Source organism: Pleuronectes platessa, chromosome 23 (assembly GCF_947347685.1).
Source record: "Pleuronectes platessa chromosome 23, fPlePla1.1, whole genome shotgun sequence".
Taxonomy (NCBI): Eukaryota; Metazoa; Chordata; class Actinopteri; order Pleuronectiformes; family Pleuronectidae; genus Pleuronectes; species Pleuronectes platessa.
In genome coordinates, this window is record NC_070648.1 from 12,030,434 (window position 1) to 12,042,663 (window position 12,230).

Consider the following 12,230-nt stretch of genomic DNA (forward strand, 5'->3'; position numbering starts at 1 on the left):
CCCCCCCCCCCCACTTCACCTTCTCAAACACAAACACAAACACAGCACACAGCTGTCCGTGTTCACCGGCACAACAGCGATCACCGGAGGGGCCCCCTTGGAAAGCGGCACCCTCCTGATGGGGATCTGTGCACACGCTGTGGCGAGCAGCGCACTCAGCGACAAGCGGTACACTCGCTGAGACAAGTCGAGTCAAGTTTATTTATCTTGCACGTTTCGTACAACCCTATTTGACACACACACACACACAGACATTCACACACACAGGATTCGATTGTATCTGTGATCTTTATCGCAAAGTGTCGTCCTTCTCCTACTGTTAGCAAAGGTAAATATTCTGACGTGCATTTCACATGCAAACACCATACAGATCCACATTTCCAGTGGTGTGTGTCGGCCGCATATCTTTGTTCTTCTCTCTCTTGTGTGCAGGAGCAACTATCTGCAAATATGCTGATGTTGTCACTGTTGCATTACACACACACACACACACACACACACACACACACACACACACACACACACACACACACACACACACACACACACACACACACCATGTCCAAAGGGCTCCATGGGGGTAAATATGTTCGGAGCCATCATGCCTGATCATCTAATCATGACTAGGCCTTTAGGGAACAGAGCACGCCTGCTCTCCATACATGCTGATCACACAATTTTCCCACAATGCCCTTCATCACTGCAGATTCATATCTAAGAGGCAGGTTGGATGGCTACAAAGACGGACTGAACAAAGAGACACCGTTTTTTTTTCTCTTCCAATTTTCTCTGCCGTGTTTTTTTTCGTGACAGAGATAATTGATGAGCTCTGAGTTTTCCTCTCATCACCGCCTTTATTTCCTCCCTCTCCTTCATTCAAATCCAGGTAATGGTCCAGCACATACGATTGGCTTGTAGTCGCATGTGTATTTTCTCATTACCATTGGCTTTTCATTGGCTCTCATACAGAGTGAACAACACTGACACTCCATTAGATATCCTGCTGACGGCACCGTGCGTTGATTTACAACGACACCACCCGGTCGACGCCCAATCCGCGGCTCTGCCTTTATGTCTGCGTCCTTTTGGGGATAGTAAATATGATGAAGAGGCAGAAAGTTCATGAAGGAGCGACGCTAGGTGTGAAACAGGATGAGCCAAAGTGGGAACGATATTATAGCGGTAAACTTTTATGCATGTTTGTTTATGAGGCCGTTAGTTTGTCCAAAGTGTTTGCTTTTTTTATCCTCAATCTTCAATCCATATCATTTTTAATTGTTTTGGGAGATGAATTTGTCCATTCATAATCTCATTGATGTTCACCTCTTATATGTTCAACAGTAATTTATTAGTAGGTTAATTGATGGTTAAAATCCGTGGAGCTCAACACAGGCATCTCGGGCCATGCACCATCCAGTACACACACACAGTGCAGTGTCTCTTGTTCTTGTGGTTCTGTACTTCCAGGTGAGCAGAGACTAATAGCGGGTATAAAACTAGCAGTGCAAAACGAGGTGTTGAACTGTGAGCAATGCAAATAGGAGATTTATATCAGGGTTTGCAGGGTAAACAAGTGTAAATGTGCAACACTGAGCTAATAAGAAATTCAGTAGTGAAATCGAATGTAGCCTAACGTATATGTATCAGTTGTGTGAGCGTGTTTTGAGCTTTTTTTTTCAGTGTTAAAAGTATTTTTTGATAACTTTGCAAACTTCCATTGGATGATAAGAGGGAGAGAGGGAGGGAAGAGGAGGGAACTCCATTTAAATATATTTTCTCATTAGTGATCATGAAATCGACCTGTCTGGTGTTTACCCCACCTCTTGCCCAGTGTCAGCTGGGATTGGCTCCAGTGTCGTCCCTCGGGACCCACAAAGGATAAGCTGTATAAATGGATGGATGAAATACGAATCAATGTAAAAACAGCTATAAAAACATAATATACCTGGAAGGACACAGTAAACAAAATACATTATTTGTAATCTTTCCCCAGGAGGACAGAGGAGAATTTTTCTGATCTGACATTGCGGTGGTTCAGGTTCCCAAAAAACAATTTGTAGGGTTTAAGAGATCTTTGTCGTCATAGTTATTATAAAGACATATTGTTGGTTAAGGTTGGGGAACAATCACAGCTTAAAAGAAAACTGGTGCTGCTTATTGTCAAGAAAAATAAACATCTGACATTCTGTGGACGTCCTTCTGCGAACTTTGTGTCTCAAAAAACAATGTATTAGTTCCCCCCTTCACTCTGGATGCACAGGAGTCATAATTCCTCCGGTCGCTGGAGGCTTTGCACAGAAACACGTTGTATGTTGTTAATGGGCATTTGCTAAAAAAGACCGACGCCGTCATTTTTCTTCCGAGGACACATCTCCAAATTTGCCTCAGAGGGCAGGGGCGCAGATTCGCAGCTGTAATATTCAACTCCCATTTCTCTTCACGGTGTCAGCCTCGCCGACCACATCTCTGCCTTTTTTTTTCTCCATCATTTGTTGACCATTAATCAACATCCTTCCTACACACAATGGAAACAGATCAATTTCCATGACAAGTGTTGTGTCTCCACCCACCTTGCCTTGCCCTGCTACTTAATGATCTGAAAGGAGGCGTTTAGGTTTCTCCCCGTCTCGGCAACACTTTACAGCACGTGGGAGCGCTCCTTCCCTGAATCCCGTCCTCTCTCCTGTCGGCCTCTGAGCTCATCGAGTAAAAAGTTCCAGCCTGACTTGGCGGGGTTGTGTTGTGGATTGTCCTTGAGACTCAGCTTCCACAGGCTTTAGGGGACTCTCTCTCTCTCGATCGCGTGACCGTGCGAGAGCTGCTTCATTCTATCTGATTGATTTTTATTGACAACATAATGTACTCACCACTTTTCGGCCGTCAGCCTCTTCTCAAACATAAACAGCAATGACATTGTATTTTTAACATATCTTAGCCGGCCCCTACATTTACCTATGATAAGTCAATCGAACAAAATTGCTCGTAAATTGATGCAAGAACATTTCACGGTAAAAACAAAAACCTGAAATTGCTCAGCCAAATTAGATTTTTGAAGAAACTAAGCAACATATGTTCAACGGCATAATTAACTTCAGATTTAGCTTCAACTAACTTTATGAAGTTTCTCGATGCATAACTTAAAGTGGTAGAACACTCAGTTTGAACCAGAGTGCACCACAGTTAGTGGGGCCGGTTTTAGAACAGGGTCTACCAGCAGTTGTGCAGAGGTTTCCAAGGGGGTTTCCACCAACTGCAATTAATAATTTTCTTATCAATCTTTTCAGACACTAACATCGTGGCTCAGGAGGTCGAGTGGGTTGTTGATCCCTGACTCATCAAGTCTGTTTGCTGTGTGAATGTTCTCTGAAAGATCTACGATAGAAATCTATGGTAGAAAATGTGCTTTGAGTGGTTGTTTGGATTAGAAGGGCGCTTTTTTTAAAAGCAACCTTCAAAGAAATCTGTTAAAATATCTGGTGGAAACCAAGTGAACAGATGTTAGTAAAGCCACTGCATTAATTATTATGTTGAGGTCAAAACTAGAAGTTTCTGTAATTATGAGAGATAGATAATCAGAATTTAAGATTGCTAATCAAATTTTCAAAAAGAAATTTGACTGTTTTTCAGGTTCCTTCCTTTTATTTAACTTTTGAGGGACTCTTGATTTATCTGTCCCTGTCTTCTCTCCCTCTTCACTGATTACCTGCCCACTGGTATTTGAACCCATGTGTTCCCCTGTGTTCCTCACCAGTTGTTCTTGTCAGATTCCTCTCAGCGATCCAGTGTTCTCTCACGTTTTCCTTATGTTTTCTCTGGTAAGATTTGACCAAGCTTGATTTTTTTTGACCAGGTTTATTTGTTTGAGTGTTTTTGGAGAGGCTACACCTGCCTCTACTAAAACTTTTCAGTCCTGTTGAAAACAGTTTCCTGGATCTGTCCTTGAGGCTGATATTGAAATTGGGTCCTCATCTTGTTCTGGACATAACTGTGTTTGAGTTGTCCTAAAACTCCCAAAATTTGTGTAATAATTTGCCTTGAATTTTTGGGTTTTTAATCAATCAAAGAATATAAAAGTTATAACTACTACCATGAATAAAACACACATAGCACACAGCTACACTTCCACTTAGCTTCTACTTCCACTACCTCTATAAGTTAGCTTGACCTGTCAGTCACTTGTAGGATATTCTTTTATCACAAAACTTGTGTCAACTAAACTCGTCTTTCATTGTGAACCTGAACATCGTGTAGAGGTAAGAAATAATATTCTATGGACACAGTAAGCTAGTGCTGTATCTGCATACACCTACACAGCATTATCATAAAATGTGCTATTTATATTATACCATAATTATGTTCTATGAGTTGAATTTCTCTATGACATAATCTCCTTGTTATAAAGTTGATTACTCTGAACTTAGTGTGTAGGACTTGCAGTATTCTTTTCGAGCTAAGAGCTTTAATGTGGGTATAAGAACCACTGTCATATCTAAGGCGACCAAATTTACTTGAGTTCAAACCCTCTCTCTGCTCCTTTATGACAAGTTATCGTTTGTGCGCCTGATGGGAATGTGATAATGTGCCCACAACAATAACAACAGACAAGGGAGATGGCTTCTTTGGCGTGCTGATGTTTTTCTTTTGTTTTTTTTGTTCATGTCTGATTACACGGCACACTTGATTTGTCTCATTTCAGGGATGAGCAGGACTGCGATAGTGGCGCTGTGATTCAGGGGCTCTGTACCATCAATTCAATTCAATTAGTTTTAATTAGCGCAATGGAGACAAAAAGCGAGGGGGAAAAACAACAACCTCACAGGGTCCTCCGACAATGAAATGAATTACTCATGAGTGAACGCTTATCATATCAGCCAGCTTTATATGTAGAGAATATGAAATCAAGGTGCTGGAAGACATAAGACTGAAATGAGTTATGCCGATATTTAAAAGCCATGAAATCTCTGTTGGATTCAAATCAGATCATGATAACAGGCTGGTGGTTATTTGATGATATTTGGTGTTTCACACACTCAGGTGACTACTACTCATCTGTCTACTGTGAGATATTTTCCTGTTTTTATCTGTCGCCTTTAAATGGAAAACTCTTGTTAAACCGAACAGTATTGACACACACATTTGATTGAAGTATACATCTAACAATGAGTGCAGTGACCTGCCGTTCTATGAAATCCAGGGCCCTGACAAATGTTGTATACACAAGTGAGCCTCAGACGATGACTCAGACCTCCAGTATGTATTGAGAAGACGTTTGTCAACCAAACTACAAGATTCAAGATTATTTCCTGTCATATGCACAGTAAAACTTATATATATATATATATGTATATTTATATGTACAGCTTATTGGAATAATTGCAATATCTTGTGATCCATCAGATGTATCTGTGAGCCCTTGGACGACTTCTTAATCCTTTCCCTGTGTTTGATCTTTGGACATGAGTCTCTGTTGTTTGCTCCTGGTGCTAAATCATTTATTCTCGTTTTGCTCACAGCGAGGACATTACAAGTGTCTCCTGTCTTTAGAATTTGTGGTGAATGAAAACTTACTTTGGACCCTACACAGTAAACAGCCTTTAGCCCCCGTAAACCTTTTCATTCAAGATTTCAATCCGCACTCACTGTCACCAGCGTGAATCCCACTCTTCCTCTGTGTACATGATAACAAATATATTTCATTATGTGACTCAAAGACAAATAATTTGTATATGTATACATATTAAATATAGAGCAAATGTTAATCAAAAAACCAAAAAATCAAAACTGAAGCCATTGAGCTTTTAAGAAAAAATATTTTACTCAGGCCGTTTCTGATACAGACTGGTAAGTTTTTGTTTGTGCAATACTGGACAAGTCAAACATTGTAACAGCAGTTCCCAGATCGGTTTATCTGCAAACTCATCTTCCACACAGATGCAGGTATAACTTTTAAAAACTGTCCCGACACAGTTTTTTGTGCAGTCACAATGGGCCACCTACCCTCCACCAGCACTGGTTTTTAATCTTATATTTTGTCCTGAGAAATTAATTCCGAGAGGTGCCAATATTCTTTTGACAGGCTTCTCCAGCACCACGCTGCTCAATAAGCCAGTGATTGATGCACCCCCTCCAGGTTCATTGACTGGGCCTGTGATTTCTCCATTGGCACACTGCTTGCCTCTGACGTAGACAGACTCTTAAGGCAGTGCACGTTGATGGCGAGATGGATGGGATACACTGTAAAAGTACTCCAAAGACACATTATTGACTAACGTGTCAATTGTGTATGTGTGCAATGGTTCCCAATGGTTTCTGATTGATCGCCCGCTGAAGTGCTAACTGGCTTTTTGATTTAGTTGATTTTGAATTCTTAACATATTTCAATGGAAATACAACAATTGTAGAATCATTAGGGTTACATGGAAGTCAATGTTAGTCCAGCTAATAAGGAGGAATCCTTTATATGGACAGAACAGGCAGAAATGAAGACTTTTACTGGGACATGATGTGCGACATGACGTGGGACATGATGAGCAGACTCAGTCGCTGTCCAACTGAAGTGAGACAAAGCTGCGGACCACAGTGAGACCAAGCAGGGCTACTAATGAGGAACCCTGTCAGCCCAGCGTCTGACATCATGGAATAAGGAAATGAAGAGAAAATCAGAGCAGGGGGGGGGAACGCAGTTTCAGCTTCAAATGCTCTCCCCGACTCAACTGACCTTCGTCTCTGCAGAGATCAAATGCTCCCACGTGTGCAGGCAACACCTTGTTTTTCTGCCCGGAGCAATAGCAGCGGGTTAGTCTGTAGGGTAACGTGTGATGGTGCTGCAGCAGGGGAATGGCCTGGCTATAGTGAAAGCTGACCCTTCTTGTGTTTTTAAAATAATACGCTACAAGAGAAGTTATTAAAGGGCAGCATGGTTCAGAGCCCGGCTGGTTTTCATTCAAGCTATTGATCAGAGGGCTGTTTCACATTCCCAACTCAAACTTAACAGGTTTAACCAAGTTGAAGAATAAAACTGGCTGCACTCTTTAAAAATGTCGATAATTGAATCCAATTAGCAAACAGAAGAGTACAAGTACAATTGTTGCTGCTCAGATTATCAGATTACCTGTGCATGCATGTGACATTTGACAGGTGGGCATCTTTGGATACCATAGAATCTCTTTTATTTTTGGGCTGTCAGCTTTTGCAAAAATCAAATCCAAATGAATTTGACAAGTCACACAATTCAGCTCCACTATGTTCACTTACAGTGATCATTTGGGTATTTTCATGCATATTCGAATGGTAGAGTCTTTACTGTCAGTAATTTACTGCACCTCTCTATCATTCCCACTGCACACTGCCAACCAGATTGAGCCAATCCGCCAATTCAGTGTAATCCAGAAAGAATTGTATTAAACAAAACAATATAGCTACACATTCCATGAATGAAAAGGCAACAGGGAAATCTACCTGCCCTGTTTCATATATATAACAAGTTAAATACAGATGACCATCCCCCTACAAATCACATTAATTAATAATCATCATTATAATATACACACCAACGTCCTGTTGGTATAAAACAGCATGTACACAGTCTTATTTTGATCCTGTTCCATTGTAATACTGAAACATTTCATCTTGCAGATATAGGTTCCTGTCAGCTGACGTAAATCCACCTAAACTCAGTGATTCCACCTCTTTATCCATCAGGTGAGAATAAGTCATTGAACAGAGTTATATCAGAGTAATATCTCGGTCATGGATAAAGATGATGCCTCTCAAAGCAGTATCTTTCTGGTTCCGGTCAGTCAGTCTTGAGCAGAACCTAAGAGTCAGATCCTCCTCAGACTGGGACGACTCTCCGCACATTTGGTTTCGAGGGAGGTTGTCTGAGCTCATCATTGTTTTGCAGCTCAAGGATTTTGTGTCCTTGCTTGTCAGACACATCAGCTGGCTCGACTACTTTATGTTATTTTCTTGCATCAGGGGAAAAGAAAATAATTGCTGCCTTGAGAATCTTTCACTCTATCTGAGTTTCTATTTCTGTTAGTTTTTTGTGTATAATCTCTGGGCCTGATCAAATTGCCCCAAGGGGCCCTAATGCATAAACAATTGTTTACTCACCTTTTTTAGGCGATCGTCAACCTTCATGAGGGAAATGTGTGTGTGTCTAGGTAAATAGACTAATTAGGATTATGTCGTCTGTGGAAGAAGAAAAAAAACGGATCTTCTTTCAAGTTGTTTTTGGACCAACTGTTTGGTTTACATAATTGGTCGCTGAAATGTGGGTATCGGCAGTCATTAGCGAATTATAGCAGAGGTGCACTTGATAGTTATACATTTTTATCAGGAATATTAATATGTGAGTCATTAGTATTTGCTCAATTTCGACTCAGACAAAGTTGTTTGTGTAATTACCCTTCACAGTTATTGAGTATGAGGTCTATATGTTGTCCTTTGAATCCGTGTCATTTTGGGATTCCAGTATATCAAGATGGCGTTTTTCTCTATCTTTGCAAGTGAATGCTATAATTGGTTCACATTTAATCCTCTGGGGTATGTTTGATATAAACATCCTCTTTGACCACCCTTTATTTCTCACATCTAAACTGCCTATTAGTCGCGACGATAGTTGTGGAGAGAAGCAGCCAGCAGTGCACCGCCCTCCCCGTCTCCACCCCGGGGTGAAGTAGCCCTCTCTAGCCGGAGCGGGGCGTATATCTCTGCGAGTGCGTTGCCGCTGCCACTGCTGCTGATGCTGCTGTGTCTCCTTCTCCAGCGGATGCAGGTGGAGGATGATGCGTCAAAGCGCACAGAAACGAGCAGGAGCATCCGCCAGACGCAGGGCGACGGCACCTCCGCAGTAAAAGCTTCCTCGGTACACGGCAGCGGAGGCGCTTTAAATCTGAAAAGGAGGAGCTGAAGTTGCCTCTTTCTCTCCTTCCTTGTCGTTGCGTTGACGGCAGGGATGCAGGTGGAGCGACTCAGCCAGGAACGTTCACATCTGTCTTAAAGGAGAGAGGGAGAGAAGAGAGGGGTGGAAAACCTGCTTTCTGGTCTGATCAACGCTCTGGATAAAATAAAATAAAACTAAACAAGAAACACTGAAGCGCAAATTGCACCCAGGCCATATCCAGGGATTTGTACAAACCTCAAGTCCTGGAGAATGATATCGGGCGGGATTGCTGCAAAACACAAGTAAGGACTTTTCCCCTCTTTGCTGTGGTGACAATATGCGTCTCAGTGCGTTTTTTTTTTCATCCCCTGCCTGTGAGGATTTATCCCTCTCTGCAAAGGCACTCATCGCCTGTCATGATTTTGTAAAAGATGCCAGGTGAAAGGATTTAAAGATGAGACTAAGAATAACGAGCAGTTCAGCTGCTGGCTTTGTTCTGTTCAGTGCGAGCCGGCGGCGAACGATGCGTAATGGGTCACTATTTGGAGGAGATTTGGGAGGCGAGTGGATCTGAGGGTCTGCTGTTGGTTTTCTGCGGCTCCGGGAGCAGACGCGTTGAATCCGCGTGTGTGTGAGAGTGCGGAGGAGGGCAAGTGATGGACATGGATGTTTTGGACCCACGCGTGACAGCATTGGCGTGGAGTGGAGTGTGGGAATTCGGCAGGAAAGAGAGAGGGAAAGTCAGTTGTTGTGCTTCTTGAAGCCGTGGCTGTGTTAACGCAACGTCCAGACGACTTGTGAGGGATTGTTCCCGACACTCATCGGACCCGCAGACACCACTGTAACAGCTCCCGGTTAGAGTGAAATATGAGCCTGCATTGTAGTGTAGTGAGTACAATGTACTGGTGGATCTAAATTCCCACACACAGCCCCACTTTCTTCTCTCCAAGTCCCTTCCACCCCTGTAATCCCAGTGGTTCTGCACCGGAGAGTTCATTCGAGTAATGGGGCAGGTTTATTATCATTTTTATTCTTGTAATATTTACCTGAATTTAGTCTTTTAATTAAAACAATATATATATATATATATATATATATTTATGACAGTGAATTAGGCCACCCGGGGGTATACTTTCTTTACAGAGCAGCTGCGTAATGATTGGCTGCTGGAGAGTGAAGTGGCTGTGAGCTGACCCTGTGTGTTAACGTCCAGTCTTTTCCCCACGTACATGTGAGGACTGCGTGGCACTGAGAGTGTGTGGCTTCTTATTCTCGAGCTGACTGTACGGCCTATCCTTTGCTGCGACTGCATGTGTCTCCTGCGCCACCGCGTCGCCAAACGCCCACTGGGGCGCGTAATGGTGTCTCTACACAAAATCCCCCGACCCAGGAGCAGCCTACAAAGCACAGCGGTAGTCCGAATCAGCAGACACCGCGATTACGAGGTGCAAATGCGGACTGTGGGGTTTTAGCTGCACCTTCGGAAGCTCTAATTAAAGCGAACACATGCTGTCTAGTGGAGCCGCGCAGAGGCATGAGCCGGATGGGAATGACGCGACCAGGGAGAGAGGATGGGAGCAGACACCGCACGAGGAGAGACCTTGTAAACGCCAGTGGGGATCTGACCTATTCTGTCTTTATATAGTGAAGCTGTGTGAACTTTTATAATAAATAAGATCCCCGTTATATTACATACATAACCTTACATTTGTACTTCTCCATCTCCTACTGGACTGTGCAGCAACGCGGGAAGACCTTTACTGTGGGACAGTGGTACTAATTACTACAATTAGTACTGTTAACTACAAGTGCTAGTTAATTTTAATGCATTTGATCAGTAACACTTACAAAGAAGGATTTTCACGCACAGTAGTGAAGTTTGGTGTCCCTGCCTCGATTGTTGAGACTTCTGCAAGGCAAATACAATCATGTAAAGATGATTGGCCTAATCAGACACAGGAAGTGGAAGTGCATACTGAGTCCACATTGGAACTGATTAAGCAAGGTGATGTGATTCATTTCCTGAGTGCAGACTCATACAGCCAGGATGATAAAAAGACCTTACCTTTACCCTTCCCTTGTACACTTTGGCGTCCAGCTTTTAATTTCCAGTCGACCATAGGAAAACCTCACCAAAAGGATTCCTCCATCAACGTGGTCGAACAACATTCTGACAATGGCTTTTCGAATACTAAAAAGGCTTCTCCCCTTTCGTAATAACAGGCCACACTGAGCAGGGCCCATACAAGATTCCCCTTTTGTTCTCAGAGCTTTCAGCGCACTTCTTGAAGGGTGCTTAACATTACCTTTGTGAGGCGAGATGACTTATAATAATTGCAAATTCCCCTGCAATTTGAATAATGTTTCCAGACATTTTCAGTGTTTGTTATTCGGCAAGTGCAAGAAGTGGATTTGAGGTCCTGTGTCTCCCTCCGTTTTCACTCGTTCCGCTGACACGAGGCTTCAACTTTCCTGCATGTAAATCTCTAGCTTTTCCGACTCAAATGCAATCATTCTGGGTCAACATGCAGCCAGCATGGCGTTTGAAGGCAGCATGATCAACAACAAAAAAAGGTTTCAAATGCAGATTGTGACTTATTGCTATTTGGTTTTCCGTGGGCAGAATCTGTACACCTAGCATATCAGACTTATCTCAGAGAATTAACTCACTGAAGATGAGATGGATCTCATTTGAGTCATACGAGAATTGGTCTCATGATGGTAGGTGCAGGTCGAGTGCAGTCCTCAGAGCAGCTGTCAGATCGGAGGCATCAAACATAAACACCATCCGCTCACAGGTCAGTGTTTTGAGCAGCTGTCATCTTCCCCTGACAGAGAGCAGAGCCACTGTCTTCTATCTCACCTCTATCACAACTTGGGCCCTCTCAATCCTCCCCACGCCGCGCCCCCTCCAGTTTACCACGGCAGAGACCGAGAGGGAGCGGAATTGGACGCGGAGAGAATCCGGATGGGTAATCTGCCTGTAATCCCTCGCACGTCGGCAAAGAGAGCAATCTGCCTCATTAACTCACTCTTCTGCCGCTCGACGCCTGGCCCTCATCCGTCTTCCCCTCCATTTGCCCACAATCCGCCCACAGAGTGGGACACGGGAGAGGTTAAAGGAGCTTAGGGGAGCTATATAGAAGACAGACACTTTCGCTTGCATAAAAAAGTGGAGAACATGTGATAGGAAAATGAGAGATATCCTATTTCCCCTCCCTACTCCCCCTCCATTTTAGCCATGGGGGCCATGATGGGGGAAGACATTCCTGGCCTGCTCTTACTCCAACCCGTCTATTGCTTTTCTCTTTTGATTAAGTCACCAGGATAGTGGTGGAAGAGC

General features: G+C 43.2%; 1 protein-coding gene across 1 annotated transcript in view; it reads left to right on the forward strand.

The window, feature by feature from the left end:
• Window positions 1-8,982: 8,982 nt before the first annotated feature.
• nrxn2b (neurexin 2b) overlaps window positions 8,983-12,230 on the forward strand; it is a 605,543-nt gene continuing 602,295 nt past the window's right edge. Inside the window, exon 1 of the mRNA XM_053415562.1 lies at window positions 8,983-9,189. The gene's annotated coding sequence lies outside the window, so the exon portion shown is untranslated. The remainder of the gene's footprint in view (window positions 9,190-12,230) is intronic.